This window comes from Sciurus carolinensis, chromosome 7 (genome assembly GCF_902686445.1).
Source record: "Sciurus carolinensis chromosome 7, mSciCar1.2, whole genome shotgun sequence".
Classification (NCBI taxonomy): domain Eukaryota; kingdom Metazoa; phylum Chordata; class Mammalia; order Rodentia; family Sciuridae; genus Sciurus; species Sciurus carolinensis.
In genome coordinates this window covers 104,674,249-104,681,416 of record NC_062219.1, presented here as the reverse complement: position 1 = coordinate 104,681,416, position 7,168 = coordinate 104,674,249, and positions in this window count along the sequence as shown.

The following is a 7,168-nucleotide window of genomic DNA, read 5'->3' as shown; positions in this document are numbered from 1 at the left end:
CCTACCTGGAGGCAAACACCTGCAGACACTTTATGTTCACAGAAGTATCACTTGGGACAGAGACCCACATCCATTCAGTGCAACCAACTATATTAAAATAACATTATGAGCAAATATTTCAAAGCTTAACATTTCAAATGATTGCTTTGCATACTATTTTACCCCCTTATTGCTCATGAGTAACATATATCATTGCCAACATAACTTCTGACTATCCTTTGCGCTGTGTGTTTCTAACTTCTCAGATAAAATCTGTGCAGTGTTTTAATTGTAGGAACTGAAATAGATGACTCCACTTACTTGTTTTTAGGGAGGAAAAAGTCCCTGGTTTAAAAAAATAAAAGACTAGATTTCAGTTGAAAATAAAGAATGAATATAAGAAAGTAATAAAAAGAAATGCATTTGGAAATGTAAATAAGTATATATTACTTATAATTATGCATACAGCCATGATTCCATATTAAAGGCAATTTATTAATTATAAAAGAATACTTGCATACTGTGCCATATATAAATGTTTATTCTAAATACAAGTGTACATTGACATATGAAGAGACATATATTGTTCATATAAATTGTATATTAAAATGCACTTGGAAGAAAAATTCTGAATGTATATTAACATTTTTAAAGGCATAAGCACCTTTTTTTAAGATGGTTTCCTTTAGGAAAGGTTTGGGTTCAAAATACTTCTTTTCTTGAATCCATGCTGAAATTTCTGTTTTATTTATTTTTATTTGGGTGCATTAGTACTTAAATAGTTTTATCAAAATATATTAAGCTGATTTGTGGTTACAAGAAATATAAGAAAAATGTAACACCCCTCCCCCAAAACTTTCAAGTCGCCTACACCAAATCCATAAACTTTATGTTTGGCTTAGTTACAGAGCCCACCGATGGGAGAGATCAAGCCAAATTTCAAAAGTGAAAGAATTTTCCAAGGTACCATGAGTTAAAGTAACACATGTACATACATATGCAGTAGAAATATAGTTGGTTATTGTCACACACACACACACACAATTTGAATGGCTCAAAGAAGTAATATATCTGCCTTAAAGACTTTTCTCTTTTAGACATATTTAAAGGTGCTTGTGTTTAAAAGTTGTCCTTCACTCTTTCATTTGGGGCACTGTCAATCACAGAATAAATAATAAAATTTTGGTAGTTTATACCATGTGACATTAACTTAGTAATTTTTTATTAGTATCAAGAAACATCATGTAAATTCTCCAACAACTTCTGATAGTATATTGCATTTATTTATTACTGAAGATGAAGAACCCAAGAGGCGGGAAGGAAATATTTTACTTCAAGCATGTGCAGAGATAACATGTGGTTGTAAATGTATTCTACTTAATGACCTGGGGACTCAGGTTCCAACACTGACCAATGGAGGAACTCCCATCTTCAGTAAGACTACAAGATCCCTGGCCAAGTCATCTTAATTCATGATGTTAACTTATTTATTGCCATGAATGATTATCATGCTGCTTATGTATGTGTTACTTCTCAATTTGATTGCAAACTTCATGATGATTTATATTTTATTATTACTTTCTGTTTCTAGTCTGTCCTACATTCTACTTTTTATTAGATATACGGGTGAAAAAAGAGTTTTGAATTATAGTGCTAATAGAATGATTACTGTACAGTTAAAATATTGAAAGAAATGAAAGAAATACAATCAGTGCTGAAAAGGAGACTGTTTAGAAATAATTATTGATTTTTATTGATGTAATTCATACATCTCAGGACTAAATTAAGTATGACAGACTGTGGTTTTTAATAATGGTCACCTTCTATTTACTTCAAGTAGGTTATCAAATGTCTCCTGGGCCCACATAACAGAATTTATCTTTTCTTCATGAACAGGATTTGAGATCTGATAGTCTTACCAGCTCCACCTATCATGTAGGAGAGGTAGAGGTGTTTCTACTTCTTAAATTAGGTAAAACAAAATTTCACTTTAGGAAAAGAGCAGTTTGGTTTTGTTTGAATGTAACTTATCCATACTGGGGAACTATAATCATCATGTGGTTGAGTACATTTGCTTTTATTTTTATTTCACTTGTATAAAATAATCCAGCAAGAGAGAGGTTGGAAGAAGAAATTCCAGATGTATGGAACCTCCAGGAAGAGTCATCCACCCCTCAATAGAATTTGAGTTGCTCACTTGATTAGTGACAGACAATATTTCTCAACTACTGATAGGGTATATTTTAAAGAAGGGGATAAAAAAGGAGGCAAATATACACACATTGGCGCATAGTGGAATTAGAAAGTGTGAGGATTAATCTCTTCCCAAATAGTCTCAGGAAGAAACCTCCTACAAAACCTGAAAATATTAACAGACTAATTATCAGCGCCTTAATTTGCAAGTCCTATTCCTTTTCCCGTCTTATACCCTCACGACCCACCTTCTCTAACCCTTCCTATATTTCAGCAAGGGAAGAGAGAATCAAGGAGGGAAGACAGTGAACTTAGCCACAAAATAAGTCAAGGGAGAAATGAAGTACTAATTAAGAAAGCCGGGGTGTTATGCAAATGGCTCATGCACCGAAGGCAGCCTAATGAATGTGCCCGAAGTGGATGGTGCGTCTTGGCCGCGCCGACAGCTGGCTCCCAGGAAGGTCAGGCGCAGGCGGGCGCGCGGGAGCATAATCCTTCAGATTGGCAGCTCTGCCCCCTGGTCACCGTTTGATTATCTCCCAAATTGCTGTATTTCACAGAGATAATGATTTTTTATGGTCACAGATTTGAAGACAACTGCTGTATCCTCAGGGTTGTCGTTCTGCAAGGAGCCGGTGCTGCTTCCTTCACAAGAGGTGGAGGGAGAGGGAGAGTTTCTTCTCTTTTTCTTTCCTCCCAACTTACTTCCTGGAATGTTTTATTATCATAATGAATGTAATATATATTATTAAGGAAACCACCCCCATTCCGATTAGTCCTAATCTTTCCCTTGTTTCTCAGCCCTTAAGGAGAAGGGCTCTCTACTCTGATCTTCCAATGTTACTGTACTTTCTCATGCTCCTGAGAAGGGTGTGGTTCTCTGTGTAAAACTCAAAATAGTCTGTACCTAGAGCAGAGGAAGAGTTCTCTTGGCTGCTTTCAAGAATGGCTTGTGTGTGTATGTGTGTGTGTGTGTGTGTGTGTGTGTGTGAGTGTGTAAGTGTGTCATTAGGTAGGACTGTCCTCCCTAAGAACTGTAGACCTTGCTGGTGGGAAATTTGCAGGTCACCCGCTCTGACCTCATTTGCCCTGGGTGGAAATGAGGCTTGACTCATGGTCATTCTTGAGTTATTTTAAAAAAAGGCTTTAAAGTGAGAGATTTTGGCTAGAGCTCCCAAGTAACCTATCCATTTAATTCTTATATAAAAGCAAATCAGTCCCTTTGAAGTTTATTTAACATCAGTTATTACATGATAGCTTGTGAATTAGGGATCTCTGCAATGTGTTTATTTTTCTCTAAGAAGGTCACTACAGAAGCTCTGGTATAAACATTGTTTTTCATTGATACTGGGGACATCATCATAGTAATTAGATGCCAATTCCTGGGAGGATGCTCTTTGACCATTGGGCATTTGACCTGAGAAGAGAACTTCAAGGTTTTTGTCATGAACTGCAACTCAAAAATCATTTGTATCAGCCATAATTATTTCAACATTGCTGGCATTTTAATATTTATGAAGAAAAGGATTACTAGGGACTGATATTTCAAATCACTTCTCTTCTTAATTGATGAAAAAGGTAAATAGTGTAAATTAAGCCAAATTGGCTTTAGGTCTTATTGGCGCTTATCTAGAAAACAAATGCAAAGGTGGCATGCTTATATTCTGTTTCCAAATATTCATTTCCCCTCTTTTTCATTTTTCTACTTTTTAATGTTAATACGTATTTATTTTAGTTTAACATATGTTCAGTATTTATATGTGGAATTTGTGTTATCTACAGAGCTGTCTTTCAGACTAAAAAATGAAAGGCTCTGATTATTATTTATCTTCCCATATCTGTTGCTTTAAAAAAACAATACAAAATTAAATGTCTCTGCAGGTCAATTACAGACACATCAGTAGCTCCTAGCTTTGTTCTTTTTTTTTTTTTTTTTTTTTTTTTTTTTTTTTTTGCCCCTGAAAGGCTTGTCTCTACTCCCAGGTGAGTTTGTGTTGAGAAATAAGTTACCATTCTTACTACAGAGCTGTGCTGATTCTTTGGCATCTTGGGTACATTTATATTGTGATTAACAAAGCCTGATTTTTTTTTTAAACAATTTGTTGTTCTTTAAACACTTTCCATGTTTATTACCGGATATTTTTTCAGGAGCAAAGAAAGAAGTCCAGCAGGGTGTGTGATGGGATTGCTCTTTCAGGTGGGCAGTCAGGCCTCTGGAGCAGTTGGCTTCGAGCTTACACATAGAGTGAAGGAGACAACCATGTGTGTATAAAGAGAAGAGTGTCCAGGCAGAAGGAACAGGGGCCCTTCACCACTGTGCTACATCCCCAGGGTTTTGTTTTGTTTTGTTTTGTTTTGTTTTGGTGAAGCAGAGTCTCACTGATTTGCTTAGGGTCCTGCTAAGTTGCTGAAACTGGTCTTGAACTTGGGATCCTCCTGTCTCAGACTCCTGAACTACTGAGATTTATAGGGGTGCAGCACTATGCTGCACTATGTCCAACTGAAATTATATATTTAAAGACAAATATTCACGCTGCCTTCCAGAAAAGTTGTACAATGCATATATCAACTACCAGTGGATGAAAGTGACTATTGTCCTAGAAGCTTCCAACAGGAGGCATTGATAAGAAAAAGAGTGTATCTCATTATTTTAAAATTTATGTTTCTCTAATTATTAGCTTGGTTGAATAATTTTACATTTTCATTGTCTTTCTAAATTCAAGGTACTTCCCTTTGTTGCTACACACATAGACTAAATGTAGACTAAACATTACTTATGTTTTGTGCACATTTAAAGGACAACACAGAAACTAGTACTTATGATACTTAGTGCCAGCATGGTGAGCATCATTTCTTCCTCACCAAACCCAAGGAAAAAGTACTAATTGTTTTCCTTTCAGTCCATTAAATTACAAGCTTCCTGAAACAAGGCCTACTTACCTCAGAACCTAGAACAAGAACTGCCTCAGATAAGAAGTCATATGCGTTTGTTGATTTTTAAATATATGTAAATGAAAGTTTGAGATAAGAGGGGATTTTGAAGAAAAAAATCCTCGTAGTTTATAAAAATATGGAGCTGGGATTTAGTCCTGATCCATCTTAGAGAGGTTGTGCTCTTGTCCCAGATGATCTTAATTATTTGTTAATAAAATTTTCTCCAACTAAATTATGTGCACACCACATCTTATGATTGATGGTGCTGCAGTCTATCATAGATTTCCCAAAGGACATGCTGAACCTATGTAACTTTATTCTTTTCTATAGAGATCATGTGATCAACATATAGTTCACAACTTACCTTTCCAATCATGACCTCATCTTAAGTTCAAAGTTTTCTAACTGCCTACTTAAGGACCTACATATTTAGTAAGCATTTTAAACTTACCATATCCAATGCTGAACTCTCCATTCCAACCCATTTTCAAACCTTATCTTCAGCATAACTCCCTAGTTTGAATTAAGAGTATAAATTTTTATTCAGACGCTCAGCTTAAAACTGAGCGGCTATCCTTGATTTACATTCTTTTCTCACAGCTCAACATAATCCAGAGAAAGTCTACCTTCAAAATATACCACAAGCTGCATTACTGCTATATGCTGATTTTAAGTCCTTTATATATACTGAGGAGTTGGATAACTGAGTCAAATGGTGGTTCTATTCCAGGTTTTCTAAAGAATCTCCATACTGCTTTCCAGAGTGGCTTCACCAATTTGCAACTCCACCAGCAATGTATGAGTGTGTCTTCTTCCCCACATTCAAACAACACCTGTTATTGCTTGTGTTCTTGATAATAGCCATTCTAATTGGAATAAGTTGAAATCTTAGGGTGGTTTTGATTTGCATTTCTTTCATTACTAGACATGATGAGAATTTTTAATATATTTGTTGATCTCCTGTATATGTTCTTCAGTGAAGTGTCTGCCCTGTTCCTTAGCCCATTATTTGATTGGGTTCTTTGTATTTTTGGTGTAAAATTTTTAAAGTTAATTTTGGAGATTAGTGCTCTATCTGAAGTACATGTGGAAAGAATTTTCTCCTACTCTGTGGACTCTCTTTTCTCATTAATGATTGTTTACTTTGCTGAGAAAAAGCTTTTTAGTTTGAGTCCATCCCATTTATTGATTCTTGCTTTCTTTTGTTATGCTCTGGGAGTCTTGTTAAGGAATTCTGGTCCTAAGCCAATATTCAATGTTTATAGCAGCTCAATTCAAAATAGTTAGATTGTGGAACCAACCTAGATGCCCTTTGATAGATGAATGGATAAAGAAACTGTGGTACATATACACAATGGAATATTATTCAGCCATAAAGAAGAATAAAATTATGGCATTTGCAGATAAATGGATGGAGTTGGAAAATATCATGCTAGTGAAATAAGTCAATCCCCAAAACCAAAGGCCAAATATTTTCTTTGATAAGGGGATGCTGATATATAATGAGGGGGGTTGAGGAGGTAAGAGAAGAACAGAGGAACTTTGGATTGTGAGGAGGGAAATGAGGAGAGGGGAGGAAGCAGAGGAAAATGATAGTGAAATGAGAAAAACATCATTACCCTATGTACATATATGATCACAAGAATGATGTGAATCTGCATCATGTACAACCATAGAAATGAAAAGTTGTACCCCATGTGTGTACAATGAATAAAAATGCAGTCTGCAAAAATAAAAATAAATAAAATTAAAAAAAAATAAATAAAATATATATTAAACAACAATGAAAAACTACCACAGATTTGGCAGCATTCATCCCAACTTCTGCTCCTACCTTAGCCTAGGTTACCACCATTGCATGTCCCAAATACTGTGATAGCCTCCTGATTGATCTCCTGTTTCCTCCTTTGCCTGTTTATAGTCTGTTATCAAAATAATGTTCAGCAATGTAAGTCAATTCCTTAATCAAAACTTGCAGTGACTTCTCATCATATTTGGAATTCTGAGAATCCTAAGTCCTTTGAAATTTGTTCCCTGCTTTCCTCTGCTTGGCCTCTATAAT